A 19498-nucleotide genomic window follows, 5' to 3' on the forward strand; every position below is an offset into this window, starting at 1 on the left:
TACATATTTCTTTCATGTGCACATTGAAGGACATATCGTGGTCAAAAACGACTCACAGTGATACTGAAGGCCATCCAGGTTCAGGTCAAGTCAAAAGTAAAGAGCAGCCAACATTATTTTATAGCTTTGCCCTCAACAACATCTGAATCAGTTTCATCAAGCCTGGCACAACAGAGGCAGGCGTTTTTGATTTAGGGCAGAACACATGACACTTCTTATTATTCAGTCACCTTGTTGCTGTTAAATGTGTCATTGTGACTTTTGCAGAAGTCAAATTGCATGATGTCAAACAGGGAAAAGTGGGAAAACTGACTCGATTTCCACCTTTAATAATGGTGGGTAATGAGACTGTACCGAGATGGGGTCATCTATTTAAGTGACTACTACCTCATGTCGACCTAGGATGTAAAATGCAGCAGAGCTGTAACAGTCTGTTTGCTTTTAGTGTCATTATTGTTCAGGAAAAAAATGTAGATACACAAACATATTTTGTATTTCACTGGGAAGCCAAGTTTTTGCCCTCAGCTATATTCTCACAAACTGTTCCTTCGTGTCCTGATCTTTGGCATCTCCTCGTCAGGACTTGTTATATAACAGCATCACTTTTCTTATTTAGAAAACTACTGGCGTCGAGGGATACAGCCCAGAAGAAGAGAAAACTGTCAAAATAAGTAGGGCTTTTGTTTTTTTATAGATATCCTGACCTGCAATACCAAGCATGGATCTGCCTCTTTAGAGGAAGAATGGCTGTTAGAGAAAATTTGCTCATTAATGCTTGCAAAAGGCTTCCAGCTGAAATGATGTTTTTTTTGGATTTTCTTCCCAAAAACAGGAACAGCTTCCATTAAGAAACTATTTCCTGTACAATAGATTTTCCTCCTAGCTGCTCGGCTAAAGCCTGAATCAGGACGCAAATATGTTATCGTGCACTTTTTCATTCAACTCGTACAGTATGTGGGCGTGCACATTTATCTGTGTGTGTGCAGTCAGCTGCTATATTGACTGTATGTGAATCGTGCGCATCCAATTAAGTTGATGAGCCTTCATTAATTGGCACCACATTTCTGAACCCAAAGCAATTAACAAAGCTTTTGAAGGAAAGGCAGCCTGTGACAAAAACTAGTGAAGGCCTATAGAAGAAGATGGGGTAAGCTGAAACCTTATTAATTCTGTCATGGAACATGGATCACACCAGACAAGTTTTTCCCACTGTCAGTCCTCCCGGTATTTATCTAAAAGCTCTAAAATGTCATCAACGAATTTGCACGGCGTGTTTACACATGCGGCACACATGGGTGGAGAGGAGCCCGACAGGATGGTGGTTGTTTCTCGGCTGCGGCGTTGTCTGCAGGAAAGCTATCCGCATGGCTCCTCTGGCTCTACTTGGTCTCTGCAATGAATTGATCCTGTGGTGTGTCACAGCTGACAGACGACAGTGGATATACTGTAGGTTACTCCGACTGAGCAAACAGCGGCATCAAGCAGCGAAAAGATATCTGAGATGGCTTTATTCCTACACTTATACTTAGACACGGACTCATGTGCAGTAAATGTGAAACAGTATGAGGGGTTTTTTTCTCTTCAATTTAACAAAAGGGGCCAATGGGACTCTTTTCATCAAATCTGACTCGTAAGGGCTGCAAATCAGACGGCTGTAACTGACAGAAACGAGGTAAAAGCTAATAAAAATATTATATTTAGGAGATAAGGCTAGGATCAAAAGAGAAGAGGAGGCACATCTTTTTTTATCATGAGTGGATAAACTGCTGATGATTACGCATGCGGTGAAACCACTTGTGTATTCTACGTGAGTGCATGTTTAGGTCAATTTTTTTTAACAAACGCATTTCATGCGTATTTCATCAAAAAACACAAACATAGCATACAGTTGTTGATGAATGTGTCCCAAATGACAGATTCTGGTTTACTCTGATTGTAAGAAAGAACAGGGAAAATTGGGGGTTTTATTTGTAATAGATTTTGATATTCATCTTCAGATTTCAATGTGCAAACAAAAAAAAGGGGTCTGTCGCGTGAGGGTGTATGGCAGGCAGAGAGAGGACTCAAAATGCAGGACTTGGCAGGTTTACAAGAACTTAAACAGATTAAACAGTTCACAAAATAAAATACAAAAAAACCAAAAAACTGTTGGATTATAATATTATTTTATGCCATGTTAGACCCCTAATTAAAGATTGTGAATTATTACGTAGTTTTAGTTTGCCTTATTCTCTTGAATTAGAAGAAGGTGATAACTATTACATTTGTTAAACTGATTTGCATTACATTAGACTGCTGATTTATTGTGAATGAATGATATTGTATTATGATGCATTATACTTCTGAGTTATAAGAAATACTGTTCGCAGAAAGTCATCGCCTTATTTGTCTGATTAGAAGAGAACAGAGCATACTGGAGAGGTTTTCTGCCCCATCTCAGCAGCAGCAGATAAACAGGGAGCCAAGGTCGTAGCTTAGGCGCTGTGTGAGAGAAAGAATGTGAATGTTTAGGCTTTTATGATTAGGTGGGGGCCACTAGAGGCTATAAGAGTTTGATCAATGCTCCACCATTTTGAGATCTGATGCCATCTGCGTACAGTGTCCATCTCCCACGCGTGTGTTCATTAAATCATCGTTTGACTTAACCCGGCCGGACCAGTGTTGTTATTTTGGTTTTTCTTCTTGCATCTATCCCCAATATTTGGATCCGTGACAAAACACACCTTAAATTGAAATCTAGAACTTACTGTGTTCATAACAGAACAAACAGGAAACACACAAGGAGGGAATGATGATGATGTGACAAGGAACACGGGAAAACTAAGGCTGTTTCCCAATTCAGGGTCTGCAGCCTTAAAGTACGCAGCCTCAACGATCCTCAAGGGCCGCATACTTAAAGACCGCTGAGGCCGGAAGTGCGAGGCTTGTGAAATGGGACGGTCTAGCCTCCGTCGCGCTGCCCAGGTTGCCTAGCAACCATGATACTAACAGCTGGAAACGTTTCATACAGCTTTGTTTGACAGAAATGAAGGAGAAAATCTTTTGTTCATTTGTTTGTTTGTTTCTACATGAGCTTTGATCATTCTCTGTAAGATTAAGGTCAGCTATTGAACGGTGTATATTTTAAAGTAAAGGCTTTAAAACCAAGTTAGTACAAACGTCACTAATGTCATAACTTTGCCGACATGTGGCCAACAGTAATGTTTTAATGTTCTTCGTTATTAAACATTTGCACATAAATAAGTGACATAATATTCAGTACTTACTTAAAGTTTACTCTTCGGGTGCCCCTCATCCGCCGTTTTTTTTTCGGCAAAATTATCCACACCCACTGCCGCGCTCAGTGTTGCCAACTCCTCAGTAAGGAAAATCGCTATTGGCTGTCCTAAAAGTCGCTAGAAGTCGCTAAATGACGTCATTACCTAATTTGCATAATTGGTCATGCTAATGTAATTGTAACCTATGTTGTTGGAGAGAGAAATAACATCGTGGAAGAGACATAAAGTGAGTAAAAAACGTCCTAAATGCATTTAGAATTTATTTAGAACTACAAATTAAATTTATTTTAGCAATTATTGTTTTTTTTAATGTCACAATTCCAACCCTGCTCCTTTACCCGGGCTTGGACCGGCAAAAGTGACCCGAAATAGGCACTCTGGTGGAGTTACTTTGTGTGTGTGTGTGTGTATAAGTAGTTTTAAACCTTGTGATCCACAAAACAGCATAAGAGTAACAGAGTAAAAGAAGAACTGACTGCGTTACAGCACCCGCTGCTTGTTGAGAGTAAAAGCGATATGCGCTTTCACGTCTTTTTTTAGCGACTTTTTTTAGAAAAAAAAGTCGCTAGGGGGTCTGAAAACTCGCTAAATATAGCGACAAAGTCGCTAAGTTGGCAACACTGGCCGCGCTATGCATTCTGGGATATGTTGGGCCACGAAGTCTACACCGCCACGTCCTTAAAATTCAGGGAAATGAAGGACGCATTTGAGGGCCGCATTTCGAGCAGCCTTCGAATTGGGACAGCCTTCGTCGCGTCGCGGTGACGTAATCGGCCTTAAAATGTGGCCTTTAAGGCTACAGACCCTGAATTGGGATACAGCCAATGGGCCTAAATGCACAGGATAAAAAGAGGAAGGGCAACAGGTGGAAAACACAGATGGAAGAAATCCAACTAATGAAACACAGGAAGCAAAACCAAACAGAATGCACATGAGACGAGGGACTATCAAAATAAAACAGGAAGTGGCCAGCACACTGACACTGAGACAAAGACGTGCTTGACACTAGGACAGTTGATAACAGACATGGAAACACACAACAGACTGGACACAAAAAGGGGAACAGACATGAAAGCAAGCAATAGCCAAAGTAAAGAGAACCACACACGTGACGAGGCCAGCAGACACGGGTTAAATGTAAACAGACATGACTGACAACACACTGAGGACGCTGAGCAGCGAGCAAGGACTAAGAGACTGGACAAGAAAAGGGAATGAAATTAAACAAGAACTAATAACTAGAACGTTAACAAAACTCAGAGGCTCTCTCAATATTCTGCAACAAGAAGTCTAAACAAACTCAAAAACCCACGACAGGCTCTGAAAATAAAGACATACTTTACAATTTTTTTTATTTTATTTTTTACTTTTTTTAAAAAAAATTAGCAAATATTTTATTAGCTGATCAGAAACTTCACATTTTTATTCTATTTAGAGAAAACGGGATTCTGACATATTTGTTTAATCCAGCATGAATTTTGAATAAAAATAGCATTTTCTCAAATTTTCTTTTAGGTCACAACTGATAAAGAATTCCATATTAAAAAGTATGCTACTAAATCTCACAATAATCATTCTATGTGTCCAAACTTTAAACCATAAAATTTTAAGGCAAAGCAAAAAATGCTTGACTAGAAAATGTTTGTAAAATATGCTGATTTGAGATGGAATGACTCATCATTCTGCAGCTTCAGCTGTATGTTCCAGACAAAATCAGCATCACCAGCAGCTCGTTCATTTAGTCAAAGTTTTTAAAAGGTAGCGCTCAACAGTCTAACGGATACTTTGTCACAGAGATGTTGCCAACAACGCCACAGGACTACACTACTCAGTGGGTGAAGTCAGAGTGATGGGCTCCGTCCATGCCAGCCTGGAGACGGATCCACAACATTCTGGCAACCACTGCACGGAAGAGAAACATTTATTCCCTGACTGGTTGCTGGAGGTTATTCCCTGAGCTGTTGGCCAAAAGCTCCTTGCAGTCACTTTTTTTGCTTGCACACTGCACATCCAAAGAAGGACAAAGATCTGGAACAACTTTATTAGCCGACTAACGCGTTTCAGCTTGTGGCCTTCAGCCGTGGTCACCCAGTGTTTACATGGAAGTTGCAGACTTGTCTGGAAACTTCTAGAGCTTTGTGGCACAAGCAAGAAACATAAAGTAAAAGTTGGTCCTTTTAAAATGTGTTGGCTTCAGCAGTAAAGTGCAAAACTTTTACTTTGAAGCCAAGTGGGTTTCCAGTTTAGCTTTCTCTTGGCAAGTAGTTTGCAAGTGTTTGCAGACAAGTTGTTGTCTTTTATACAAAATACAGCTTGCAACCAATGCAGTGACAAGTAGGTTTTTGGGGAAACTTGCATTTTTCCTTAGTGACTGGTGGTTGTATCGCATCCAGTTTGGAGGAAACCTCATGATTAATTTGTGCAGGACTTTAGAAACACTTACTCTGATTTAAATCCTCTCCCTTCATTTTGGTTTTTGGAAAGTTTCACTTGATTCATCACGTTTTGTTTTTTTCTTTTTCCACCTCACGGTGTTTGCCTGGGAAGAGTCGGGCGCGTTAATGTGAACCGCAATTCACGTCAAAGCCAGTTAAGTACAAATCCATTAGATAAATCATTAAATATTAAACAAACAAGCTAATTGTCATTTAGAATGATGGACTCACACTTGAATGTGCGTATATGAGGCGTGCGCCGCAGATTTTGTGTTCAATGTTTGCGCTGGTGACACAAGAAGGAATCGGCCAATAAAAGGAGATAAGCAGCGGTCGTTATCTGTCATCAGGGGAAACCATTAACTAGATTTAAAATCCGGCCCGGAGAATCTCTATTGATTGCTGCAGTTGTAACGATCAAACACAATCTTAACAAACTAACCAAATATTGATCGGCTGAGATTAATATTTATGCGCCACATGTGACACGTGCTATTGCTCAAGGAAATGTATAATACTGCGTGTTCTGGATCGCGTAGAATAACACAGCATATTGACTTTAAACTATTTTTATTTTTTATTTATTTATTGTGTGATTAGGCAGCATGAATGTAAAAAAAAAGAACAACAGATAAGGCTTAAAAGGTTTGCACCACAGACAACAAACTGAAGGTGTGACTGCGGCAGATTGCTGGTCCGCTCTGTTACCTATTGCTCTGTAAGCTTTCCTGCGAGCTTTGCTGAATTTGAATGAGGTTTTTCTTTTTTTTTTCATGTCTCTCAGTCATAAAAATTAGAACAAATTAGTGTCAGTTAACTAAAATCCTCATACAAATGTTCTCACTATTCCTTCAACTTCCATTTCTAAATACTTGTTGAATGGTAAAGACAGCAGGGACGTTAATGACTTAAGAACACACACACACACCCTTTGCCTGGCTCTTCCTCGAACAGGATGTACTATTAATTATGCGTTAGTGGAGTTTGGCAGCTGCTGGCTCTGTGAGAGTTCAGAGTAGTAATGTGACACAAATTTGGCAATTACCAGAAGTAAAGGGTCCAAGCACAGAGAAGAAGGAGAGTGTGTGGGGGTGTGCAAGCACTGACCCGAGAGAATGGCAGATGCTGAAAGCACTGAGGTACGTTGCACATGTCAGAGATGCTACTGAGGAATTCAGAATTGGAAAGCATCTATTAGTCTTCCTAGGCAGCAGTGATTCAGTCGATCCAATCCAAAAGATTTTTAGGTGATAATAGCTTTTATACCAAGGTGATATTCGGGGCTGCCCATATGGAAAAGATATATATAAATCTTATAAAGTTTGTTTCTGTCTTGTGTGAAACTTGTATGAAAAGCATACAAGAGTGAAAACATATATAAGATCCCTGGAAAAATTATATAAATGAAACTTGTATGTTTTGGATACTTACTAAAACAATATATGAAAGTTGCCACTTTCATGAGTAAATCATATAAGTCTTATATGATTCACTATATGAAGTGAAAGGCCACCAAGTCTTTTATAAGTTTTTTCTATTTCTTTTCCATATGGGTTATGTCACCCTGGCTCTTCTTAAAAACAGAACAAAAAAAAAGTTTGCTTCTGGTAATGTGCTGCTTCCACCGTCAGCCATAGAAATACCAGTATACATGTACGTGGAGTTGTTAATAAATCTTTCTGAGTTTTATCACACTCATAGTCCTGTGAAAAAGTATTTGCTCCCTTCCTGAGTTCTTTGCTTTTTACATATTTGCCATACTTACATGTTTCAGATCAACAAAAAGAGACTGGGCAAAAATGGCATCCATGAGAGCGCGCCAAGGAAAAACACCACTGACCAAAAAGAATATAAAGGTTTGTCTCACATTTGCCCAAAAACATTTTGATGGTCTCTGAGACTTCTGGGAAAAATATTCTGTGGACTTGTGAGACAAACGTTGAACTTTTAGGAAATTTGAGTCCCGTCCCGTCACATCTAAAACTAAAACTAACATAATTTCATAAAAAGAACATCACACCAACAGTCAAACATGGTGGCGGTACTGTGACGGTCTGGAGCTGGTTGCACATTTGAATTGTGCAGCAGGACATTGATCTGAAAAACCGCAGCGACTCCACCTCTGAATGGCTAAAAAAAAAAGAAAATGAAGGTTTCTCAGATGTAGATGACGTCCATAGTGAAATCAGGTTCAGATGTTTGGGCGTGACCTTAAACAGGCTGTTTATGATGAAAAAACCCCCAGTGTGGCAGAATTAAAACAATTCTTCAAAGAAGAGCGAGCCAAAATCCCCCCAAAGGGAAATACTCATTACCAGTAATCACAAACGCTTGATTCCAGTTATTACTCCCAAGGGTGGCACGACCACACCAAGCCAAGTAACTTTTTTTCACTTAACAAATGAGATCATAATTTAAAAATTGCATTTTGTATTTACTTAGGATGATCTGAAACATTTAAGTGTGACAAATATGCAACAAAAATAAGAACTATAGATGAATATATTAATAAAATATATTTATTAGACTTTTAATGACTTCAGTTTACTTTTTAATTATAGTTTGGGTATTTTTCCCTTTTTTGTACAGTGGAGCTGTGAAGATAGCAATGGGCGACCAGTTGAACTTGAATTTGGACCACTGATTTTTCTTTCATGTGCTATATGGTTGCCTGCTCACTCAATGAGCTCAACCAGCACCTTAATAAAAGTAAAGTTTTTACTTTCCATTAAATATTTGTAATTTCTAGACCATGATCTTTTTAGGATGACAGTTAATTTTTTTTCTGAGCACCCACAGGACTTCAAAATGCTTTGATGTGTTCAACAAAACAACATCAGTTGCTTAAAATATGTTAAAAGTGTTTAAATTGATTAGTTGTTTCCAGTGTAGGGAATCAACTGGTGTCCTGGACCTGGATCTGGTGTCTCTCCCAGCTGTCACAGAATGAGAAGCACGGTATACCTGGACATGTCACCAGTGGATAGATCTATAAATCTGACTTTTAACTCTATATTTGTGTTTTTTGTTTTTTTGGGTTTTTTTGCTAAAGTAGAAATTCAACTTGCAGCTTTCATGGAAACTTATAAGATTTGTTGTATAAATTATCAGCTATACAGCATCTGTTTTCTGATGGGACTTTGTCAGCAAAATTTGACCTTTATCATTGCTTTGAAGGGAATAAATAGAAGGAGTGGGTAGTAAGCTGAACACTGATCGCCACCTTGAATAAACAGAGTGCCACCTACGGAGAGAGTGCTGACAGGAAGTGCTGTCTGATTGACAGGTTATCTCAAGGAGGTGCAAAAACACTCCTCTTATACAGAGCTATTAGTACAGAGAAAGAAGACAAAAGCTTACAAGAAATTTAATTATGAGCACTGTAAACACCCACTGAGAGCAGATTTGGTCTGTTTCAAGAAGAGTGCCTTACAAACAACTCGTGTAACACATAAGCAGCAACCTGTAGGTCTGGAAAATTAAGCCAGTGCAGAACTGCTGAAAACTGCAGTTTTTAGCTTGAGCACTTGAGGCCAGATCAGAAGGCTGGTGTGATATGTTCACACCTAAAGCCTTCTTTTTGTAAAAAAAGAAAAAGAAAAAGAAAATGCAGCTACAACAGTATTTTCTTTTCTTCTTGGAGCTAAAAATACAGTAAATTTAAACATTTAAAAAGCTAACAGTTAGCGTTAGGGTCAGGGCTGTTCTATCAGAGGTAAATGTACCATAAACGTGATATGCTCAGCTTTGAATGTGACAGTCAAGGGCTAAACCAGTGGTTCCCAAACTGTGGTACGCGTACCACTGGTGGTACGTGGGCTCCCTCTAGTGGCATGTGGGAAGTCTCCAAGAAATTTTAAGATTAAATAATAAACCATGTTCTGATTGCGGGATTTCTGAACAATTACAACATACAGCTCTGCTATCACTTCCAACATAAAGACAGAAAACTAAACAGCAGTGACGGTTATAGGGTTACTGAAGTCGGGCTAGCTGGTATATAACGATGTGCTAACGTGGTGGCTAGCTACACAGCTCTGGTTAGCATAATATAAACATTATTAACACAGTGAAGAATGATGAACGCTAACTTTTTTAACGTGAGGGTTCCCGATGGTTAGGGACAAATGCAATCGCATGGCAGGATGCTGTAAATGGACCAAACTTCAGCCAGGAGAACAACTGAGATAATCCATCCACAATACGAGGTTAGTCATTAATATACTGCTGCATGGGCTGGGCTGTTGTTACATCGTAAGGTTTTAAAAACTGAGTTTTAAATCGAATAGCGGCGATAAAAACAGAGAGAGGCCGACAGTGATCACTGACTTTTTTTAGGAGCTTGTTCAGATTTAATACAACAAGATACAAAACATTAAAATGTATTAAAACATAAAAGGCCTTAATAAACGCAGAGTAGTTTGGACCCAGAAGCAGGGTTAATAGATCATCACTTAAAAGATTGGATATCCCACCTGCTGTGAATGTTTTAGTGCGTAAACCATGAAACACCAGACAGATAAGTGAACTTATCACTACCTATCACAACAACATACTATTATTATTATTATTATCTGCATAACTGTACTTGTTTTTTCGAGCACTGGCTTTGTCACTTTCTGATCCATACATACACGGAAATCAGTTTGTTTCACACATGCTCAGAAATGGATTTTTCCAGTTCCTTTCCTGTCATACTGCATATCTTCTGTACACACGACTTCTGGTAGAGTTATGTCTAAGTTATGTGTGTATGTCTAAAGACATATCCCAATTAATAACAGCGTGGTTAGGCTTTCCTTCATAGTTAATCATTTTAAGAAAACACAAAGAGGAAATAAAACCTGTTTTATCGTTACGATAAAGACACAAACGTGAAAATATAGTATATATTTTTTTAATTAAAATTAATATAATTGGAAACCTGATATAAAGACAAAAACACTGCAATAATTTTTGAAAAATTACCAGCCAGGAAATAAAATTTAAAACTGCAGCAGTTCGAGTATCAATGGCTTTCAAAGCATCCAGAAAGATGGGGGCTGAGATGTTACACTGAAGCGTCAACATCAGACTTCAATCACTGACATGGGTGTTATAGGGGCTTCATCCTTTATATATATATATAATTTAACCTCGTTTAAATGTTCACATATAATTCCTTTATTCTCAGAATCTTTATCATCCATATATTTAAAACTGTGGACAAATCTTTTACTTTACAGAACTGCTGGAAATAAATCCAAAAATCCACACATACACAAAAATACTAGGAAAACATTTATGGGTGGGGACGTTTCTTTTTTTTCCTTGGAATAACACAGTCATATAGTAGCCCAGCAATGACAGGCTAAACACTCCTAACTAGAGCTGGCATGAAGGAATTAGTCACAGAGCCATGACAACAGCCACACTGAAACCCAGACAGTTATTTTATGTGGGCACTCGGTCTCTCTTTCTCACACATCCCGACAGCTACATCCAGCTCCCAGCTTATTGCATATGGATGTCCGTAGCCTTGAACCCTGCTGAAATACAGTATGCATGGTATGGCTGTGTGTGTGTGTGTGTCTATGAATCATAATGAATATTTCATATTTGGCATGCCATGTCCAGATGAGCAGATGGTACCTCTTCTGCCTGTCTCCTGTACACCTGGACCTTTTTCACATATTAGCATTTAAGAATGTATTTCTCTCTCTCGACTCTCCTTTCTCTCTTCTTTGCACACACTGTGGTATGTACTCACTTTCCAGGAAAGGTCTGGTTAGTTGGGCATGGCTACATTAGATCAGCTGCTCAATTGCTTCCCAATTTCACCATATTTTGTTCTTTTCAGACTCAAATGGGATCCATAAAAAATTTGAAAGTCATGCAGCCAGTTGCTTCTCTGTAAAACGTCCTTTTTTTCTACTCGTATTTGTCTTACTTCAGGTTTAATGACCAAAGATGCTGTTTCACATTTGTCAGGAGAAAAGCAGAAAAGCTTAACAAGGAAGTTGCTCCGTAAGGCGAGTGAACTAGGTAGATATTTGCTCAGAGCTAATTTTAGCAATAACGCCAATAAGTCTGACAGTAGCGCTTCATCTTCTTTTCTAGAGTTGCTTAAAAATTAGATAAAAGCTTTTTAACTTCTACATTTTTAAACAAAAGTCAAGGCTAAGAAATTAACAATGTGCAGACTCATCAATGTTTGTTAACAGAGACGTCTAATGCACAGCCACGTTACCCATGTGGCAGGCAACCCATTAGTCCATGTGGTCCACGAGATACTGAAGTAAAACAAAGACGAAGAAGAAAGCAACCTGAATCTACAGAGAATCCCACAGAGACGAAGCCAAACAGGCGAGGCAGCGCTAAGGCTTGACAGACGATCTCAGAGGAGCCAAGCCGCCCATCTCCCAGATGGCTCCATCCACAACCGGTTAGGGGGGTGTAGGCTTCAAAATTCCTTTAAGAACGAATGAAGCTTCTGTCGCTGTGCGAAAACCTTTTTAAAACAAACCACGTTCAGGTCTGAGAGAAAGTGTGAAGCTCTTCAATTTGGTTATAGAGCTGTGAAAGTGAAAATGAAAAAAGGCTTTACTCCATGTTTCCTTTTTGTAATAACATTTAAATTGACCCTTGTGTGGATTTTATGATGTCATGCGACCTGGCTGGCTTGTGCTTGTGTCTGTGAAGTGTTTAGATGACATGATTTACTCTTCTGACAGACGGTAAAACGCCAAGAGTTTTAATAAAACTGAGAAGTTTTATTTATAGGAGATATTTACAATCTAATAATGGTTCCAGATCCTCAAAACATCTTTTGGTTTTTGGACTAGCAGTTAGAATACGTTTCCATTTTTTCAATAAATCAATGAATAATCAAATGGTTTCAGTGAGTCTTTAGGTAAGACTGTGTGTTGAGCTGTTTAACAACAGGTCATGAAATTCTGAGTGCATTTTAACTGTAAGTTTTAAGCCCACTTAAAACTGTATGTGCTTATTTTGTAATAAAGTATTTAATCTGAAGCTTCAACAGTATAGGAAAAGCTCAGTTTGCATTAGCAGTAACTAAATCACCACATTTTGCAGGAATAAGACCCCACCGGAGTGATGTGGGTGGGCCTCATGGGGCCAGGGCCCGCCCACTTCACCAGCAACCCCATCCTGACTGCCCGTGCTTATTCTTAGGTTTTGTTTTCAGCTATTAAAATTAATGTTTAAATAAGCAGCAGATGAAATGTGTTTGCTTTTATTAAGTTAGCAAAGGCTAAAGAATCGCAACAGTCCAACCAGTATGTGTTAAATCTGAGCAGCACGTCACAGTTCAGAGGTTGCTCAGCAGAGAATTAAAAAACTTTCCTTAATATTTTTTTTCCATTGTCTCTGTCTGTGGATGCCATATGTTGTGACACAGGCGTGACATTTTACTCGGATTGAGCGTGGTGTTTTGGTAATAGCGTGCCTTTGTCCTGTAATTGAAATTATATGTTGTGAGAGTCATTAACAAATAGGTCACACTTGTAGTTAAGTGAGTGTATCACTCGAAGGGGCAAATGGTAAAACAAACAAACAAACTAAAGAGCAATAAATAAAACAAGATTTAGAGGAATTTTTCAGTGTGACATAAGTGACATAAGTCAGCGTAGCTCACTCAGCAGCCCCTTTCTTATTTATATGACAGCAACAGCAGCAAAAAATGTTAATTTTCTGGCAATTGACAGCTTGAAGCTTTACACAATTAATAATCAGACATCTGTAGACATCTTAACATTTTTTGGTTTTCATTTCAAGTCTGCTGAGAGAATATTCCCCAGCCCTGTTTGAGTGGATGAGTCAGTGGATGGATGCTTTAACGGACTTTGGCTTCATCCAAGTAAACAGTCTGAGAGCAGAAGAGTAGCACATCGGCTGATTGGCTTTCTTGAAAGCATTGGCTACCGTCTTACAATGTTTTCCTTTTTTCTTTTTTTAAAAATCGTCTTTGCTGTCTTTATTTATTTGACTGAATCTGAATGTGAACGTGGGATGGCACATGATCCAGGAAGCCCGTTATGAAAATACTTGCTGGCTACATTGCTCCCTAAAGTGTTCTAAGTAATCAGTTAATAGAAGAGGCGTTTCCAGACTTCACAGCTCTTTATACGGTAAATACATAAATATCGTAATACTTTCCTCGGTGGTCATCTTTATGAATTTGGTTATGAATACTGACCTTCACTAACTGTATGAAGTTTACCATGTTAGTGGTTTGGAGTGATTCCCTGATAGCATTGGAGTCTTGCTGGAAAAACCCTTCTGGAGTCACCGGCCTATCATAGAGCTAACATTTAAAGACAACCATTTGCACCTAAGGCAAATTTAAAGCTCTATGTAACCCAGCATGCATATGTTTGGACTTGGGGACGAAGCAAGAAGACCAGAGAGAACCCATACAAGCACAGGGAGAACATGCAATCTGCTCCAGCTGACTGAACCCAGAGCTTTCTTGTTCTCCCCTGCACCAGTGCAGCCATCTAACAACTGCATTACTGTTTTAATTCAGCTTTAGATTAAATAATACACTAATTCCGAAGAGTTACTTGAAATGTTGTATCACAGAGAGAGGAAAAAAAACAAGTTTTCACAGCATGCTTTGCACTTTGATCCATTCAGTTGACTCATATTACACTAATGGACCAGAAACTGAGCGGCTGAAATGACTTGCGCGCACAGTGAGTCTTATCACTCCACTACATGGATATTGGATATAATTTTATCCTCGAGAATTTATGAAGTTCATTTTGTGCGAGTTTTAATGGCTTGTACGAGATGAGCGAACAGCAGTGAACAGCTGGGTCTTTCAGTGATCAAGGTTACTCGGGAATGAATTGGATCATTCATTTTTTTTTCTGGGGAAGATTAAAAACTGCACGTTAGCCCCAGATGTGCTGTTGTAGTTTGGGCATGGGCTAATTTTTTTTTTAAATCAAATAAATGTATCAACATTGACCGTAACTCCTAATTTTGTTCCAGAACGCACGGAAGATGCCTTAATTTTGAAAATCAAGCCCCCCTCGGTTGAAGTATGTGGGTGATACAGTAAAGAGGCAATGCTGCACCTCTGGGAGGTTTTAATAAAGACAAAATGTCTCAAATGTTTTATGTAATTTAGGGCAAACTACCTCTCTTGACTGATTACTTGTCATTTTAGTGTAAGCCATGTCCTGTAACAGTACTAATTATCACTCCCTCTAAGACAAGGGAATTGACAATGGAGCACTCAAGACTAAAATCAATCTGCACTGATGTTTGTCTGAGGGGGTGTTAATTAGAAAGAGGGGGTGATAACATCTGTCTGTCCCTCAATCACAGCTGTGGTTTTGTCTTTTTTCTTCTCCGTTCCTTTACTGTTCGTCAGGGGAAGCAGGAGCTACAGCGCAGCGATGATCGACTGCTACGATTTCTAGAAGGCCATCCTATCGCTGACCCCACCAAAAATACACCAGCGCTGCTCCTAATTAAATTATTACAGTAGATTATTTAATTTCCTGCGAGAAGCAGTTGATAATTGAAAAACAACTTGTTACTGTGCAGTTTGAGAGAATGACAACAGCTAGAGACAACACAATGGTCAGAAATGATTCAGGGAACACTCGATCATCACGGCGTGACACAAAGTCAATGAAGTTTCAGGGATGCAAATGGAAGTGACAACTGGTGCACTGAAGAGACTATCGAGACAAACCCTAAAAAGGGAACCGTTTAGCAGGTGGTGGCCACAGGCCATTGCATAATCCTCCTCACTGGTTTTTTCTTTAGTTTTGCTTTTCACTGGTGTCCTTCTCACTGCTGGTGGCATGGCACGTTCCCTAGCCCATTTAGGTTGCACAGGGACTCCAGCTCCAGGAATTTTTACTGTCTCCCTGCACAGTTCAAGAGTGTAGAGGAGATGCCGGGAGATGCACGAGGAGAGCTCGAGAAGAATGACTTCAACCAAGCAGCAGGAGCACTATCTGGTCCATAAGAAGGAACAGGAGGAGCACTGCCAGAATGACCTCCAGCAGGTTATTCATGGGCATGTTTCTGACCAAAGGTCTTAGTGTCCGTGAGGGTGGGATGTAGTCACAGCCTAGCAGCTCAATTGGCATTCACCAGAGATCACCAGAACTAGCAGGTCCACCACTGGCACCCGATTCTCTGCACAGATGAGAGCAGGTTCACACTGACCACATGTGAAAGGCGTGAAAGAGTCTGGAGACACCTTGGTGAACGTTATGCTCTCTACAACATCATCTGTGAATAGAATAAGGCACTGGCACCAGTTTAGCTCACCTGGTTTAGAGAGAAACCATATGCTGCAAGGCTCACTGCAGCAGCCTGAGTTTGACCAAGGGTACATTAATGTGCGTCTTCCCCCAATTTCTTATCTAATGCACTAATATTCACTGTTCTGGTGAACAAACACCCTTTAATTTTTCTTTTTGTTTATTTTTTGAAAACAACAGGACACCACTAGTCTAATTTATTAATTAATAACAATAATGATAATAATAGGTTCAGGTGTAAGGATAATAATTTTACTAATATCTAAGCATAACAGTGGATTTAGTTGAATGTACTGCAGGAGTCCTTTAAACCTGGATTCTTTCTAATGGTCAGTAGTGATATACATCACTCTTTACAAATAAGTCCAATTACATAGAAGTCAGTGGGAAAATGACCCTTCAGCTCATGGTTCAGTTTTCCACTTCATTATTTTGTGCATCCTTCCATAAAGCTTTGTATTAGTTTGGCGAAGGTCATGAAAAATAATCTATAACAGTAAACTCTGTCCCCAAAAGATGTTGTACTCATTACACTCACCACCAGTGGGCATGCATTGCCTGGCTAAATAGCTCATTACACCACCTAGTGGTACAAGCTGATATTTGACAAAAGTACAGCCCAGCCCTGCTTAAGCTTCAGCTGATATCCCTTCAACAAAGTACTGCACAGAGATGTTTTTGGAAATAAAAAACTGAAGTTCTTTTCTTGACATTTTCTTAAGAAATGTAAAGAAAGCTTTTTAAAATAGGAATTTGCAATAAGTAACTTTAACAATCGTGTATGAGTGAAGGATATCTATCTTAGGCAACAAACCAGTGCTCTCAGTTTAAGCTGCAGACCCAATCTTAGCTTTTCCATCAACATTTTAAATTTTTAACTTTTACCCTGTGGCGCTTCCGTGTTTTTGTAGTGCCACTGATCACCAGTGTTTTTGCTGTCAAAGTGAAAGATTTAGCATGCGTTTGAGAATGCAAAAAAAAAGGCACGCATCCATCCATAACTGCCTCTTTAAAAATGTACTACGGTTCTCCCAGCAGCGTCACATCACTTGTCCTCCATGCTGACAGCAAGGACGGCAGTAAAGCTTCTAATCTCTTGATCCCCCTGTCCTGTTCAACCTGATGGATTCATCCACAATCACTGCATGTCAAAATACAGCAGCCATGAGACACACAACAATCACAACAGCATATGGCGGTGCTTCTACTGTTGCAGAGGGATATTCACACAGGGGTCTATGTGTGGTGGAAGTTTATCGGTCTGCTCCTCATTTTACACCAAATATCACATGTGTTTCTAGCTCAAGTGAAGTCATCATCATAATAATGATGAAGATGAAAAAATCCTTCACTGTCATTCCGTCTTAATTCATGAAAGCCTGCAGACCTTTGTGGTGACGTGCCATTATGAAGTCTCCCTGGTCTTCATTAGTTTTTATTCCAAACTTTTGTTACAGAGTAAGAACGAAAGAGAAAAGGGAATAAAAGAAGAGGAAATAGAGTTGGGAGCAAAGGAAGACAGAGGTAGGGAGACGGCAGAGATATCAAAGAACATTTGCACTTTAAATGTATTTCTGCCATTCTCCTCAACTATCAGTTTAAGAGCAATGTATCCAGCTGGAATGCAGAAAAACTGGAGCCTTTGGGTAAATGCAGTGAAGTGTAATATCTAAATATGCATAAACCTGCAGTGTATAATTACAGATGCAGACTGAAGTGCTGATGACAGAGAAATGGTCACAGGGTCACGGCTCCTTTAAAGATGGAAAGTGGAAGATGTTTGACATATTCTTCCAATAATAAAAAAGTTACTGCCATCTAAAAAAAGAGGAAAAAAACAACCTTCTTTTCAATTTGTTCGATGTCAATAACACTGTGTGCTCCCAGAGAAATAAAACAGATCAAGTGAAATTGCACTGGAAACCATATTGGCGATGATTCATGTTTGTGCGAGGGCTCGTTGTGTAAGCGGCCGCTTGTCTGGGTCCTTTAAAGGTGATCAGTGGGAAAAGGATCAGAGAAACAACTCACTATTGTTAACCTCGTGCATTTTTAATGCACATCCCTTCAATATTTGATGGGCCCAGAGACTTTGCAGATATTGTGGTGTCAACTGACACACGGCGGCTTTCGCAAATCAGGCTCCGAAGTTCAAATCTCAATTCTGTGAAAAAGAAAAGAGGCCACGCTTTCTGTGAGCTGTGCTTATTTTTTTCTTCTCCTGCAACAAGAAAGAAGGGAACATTAGCAGCATGTGTGAAATTAGGGCTCTGGTTTGGTTTTGTAAGCTGCTTTTCTTTTTTTATTGCGCTGACCTGATTTTCAAAACCAACTGAGCATCAAGCTTGAACACTGACATGTTATTATGACTGACGTGTTATTCTTACCTTTAAAAAAAAGAAAAGTACGACCCCAACCCTGCCCCTGGAAACCTAATCACTCAGTGGTTTGTTGTGCCAACAGCTCCGTGTTTGCTGTCCTCAGGTGATATTGACTGACTCATTACCTGCAATGAAACAAAGACTGTATTGCAGTCCCTTATCTCGCTATCAGATGACTTTTACATGTTGAGCACATATCATTTATGTCAAGATGCGGTTTGTCTCCGTCGTGAACGAAGGTTTACCCACGTGTCCCCTGTAGATCATTAACAACTTGGGTCCTTAAAATCAGTCATATCTAAATAAAATAAATGTTAAGAAACAGTTACCACCTGAACCCTCAGACTCAACTTCTTTTTCTTATCCCCACCAAACTATATTTTTATATTTTGAAAACTGTGAACTATTGTGCTAACAGTAAGACAAGTGGAACTGATTACATAATTATTATATAATAATAATTATTATTATTACATAATAATAATAATGTGTTTGTGTGTTTAACAGGTGTTTGTTTGAGTTTGGGAAATAAAAGGAGTTGGGACCCGGAAACGGCTAATGATATCAGACTTAAGAGGCAGATCCTGGTAATCTATGGCAAAAAATGACCCAGTCTCTTTATTTTATCATCTGGGTAACCGGTGGATGTTTTGTTTCTGAGTTTTTTGTTTTTTTAACACCAGACCAACAGTGCAGGTGTACATAAGTTGTAATTGCAACTTCAGCATCTAGCTAGCGCGACAAAGGATAAAGAGAGAACATAAAGAGAGTGACTTTTTAAGTGGCAGGTAATTTTAAATGCAGCGTTTCTATGAGCTCAACAAACATCAGCAAATACACAAACTGTGTGCAGTTTGCACACAGTTTGCAGTTTGCAGACTGTGTGCAGCTAGCAACACACTGTTGACAGTGTGTTGCTAGCTAAAGGTCCAGCTAACTTCACTCAGAGATGGAAAAAGATAAGAAAGAGGGCAGGAGAGGAAGAATAGAGGTTAGATGTAAAGGTAATGACTGCTCAGTGGGATTTAAGAAATGGGAATGTAAAGCTTACATCTAAGTCTTTATGTTTTTAAAGCAGATATTGGGTCTGTACATTTAACATTATGTTTTTT

The sequence above is a fragment of the Neolamprologus multifasciatus genome, chromosome 22, assembly GCF_963576455.1.
Source record: "Neolamprologus multifasciatus chromosome 22, fNeoMul1.2, whole genome shotgun sequence".
In the NCBI taxonomy this organism is placed as follows: Eukaryota; Metazoa; Chordata; class Actinopteri; order Cichliformes; family Cichlidae; genus Neolamprologus; species Neolamprologus multifasciatus.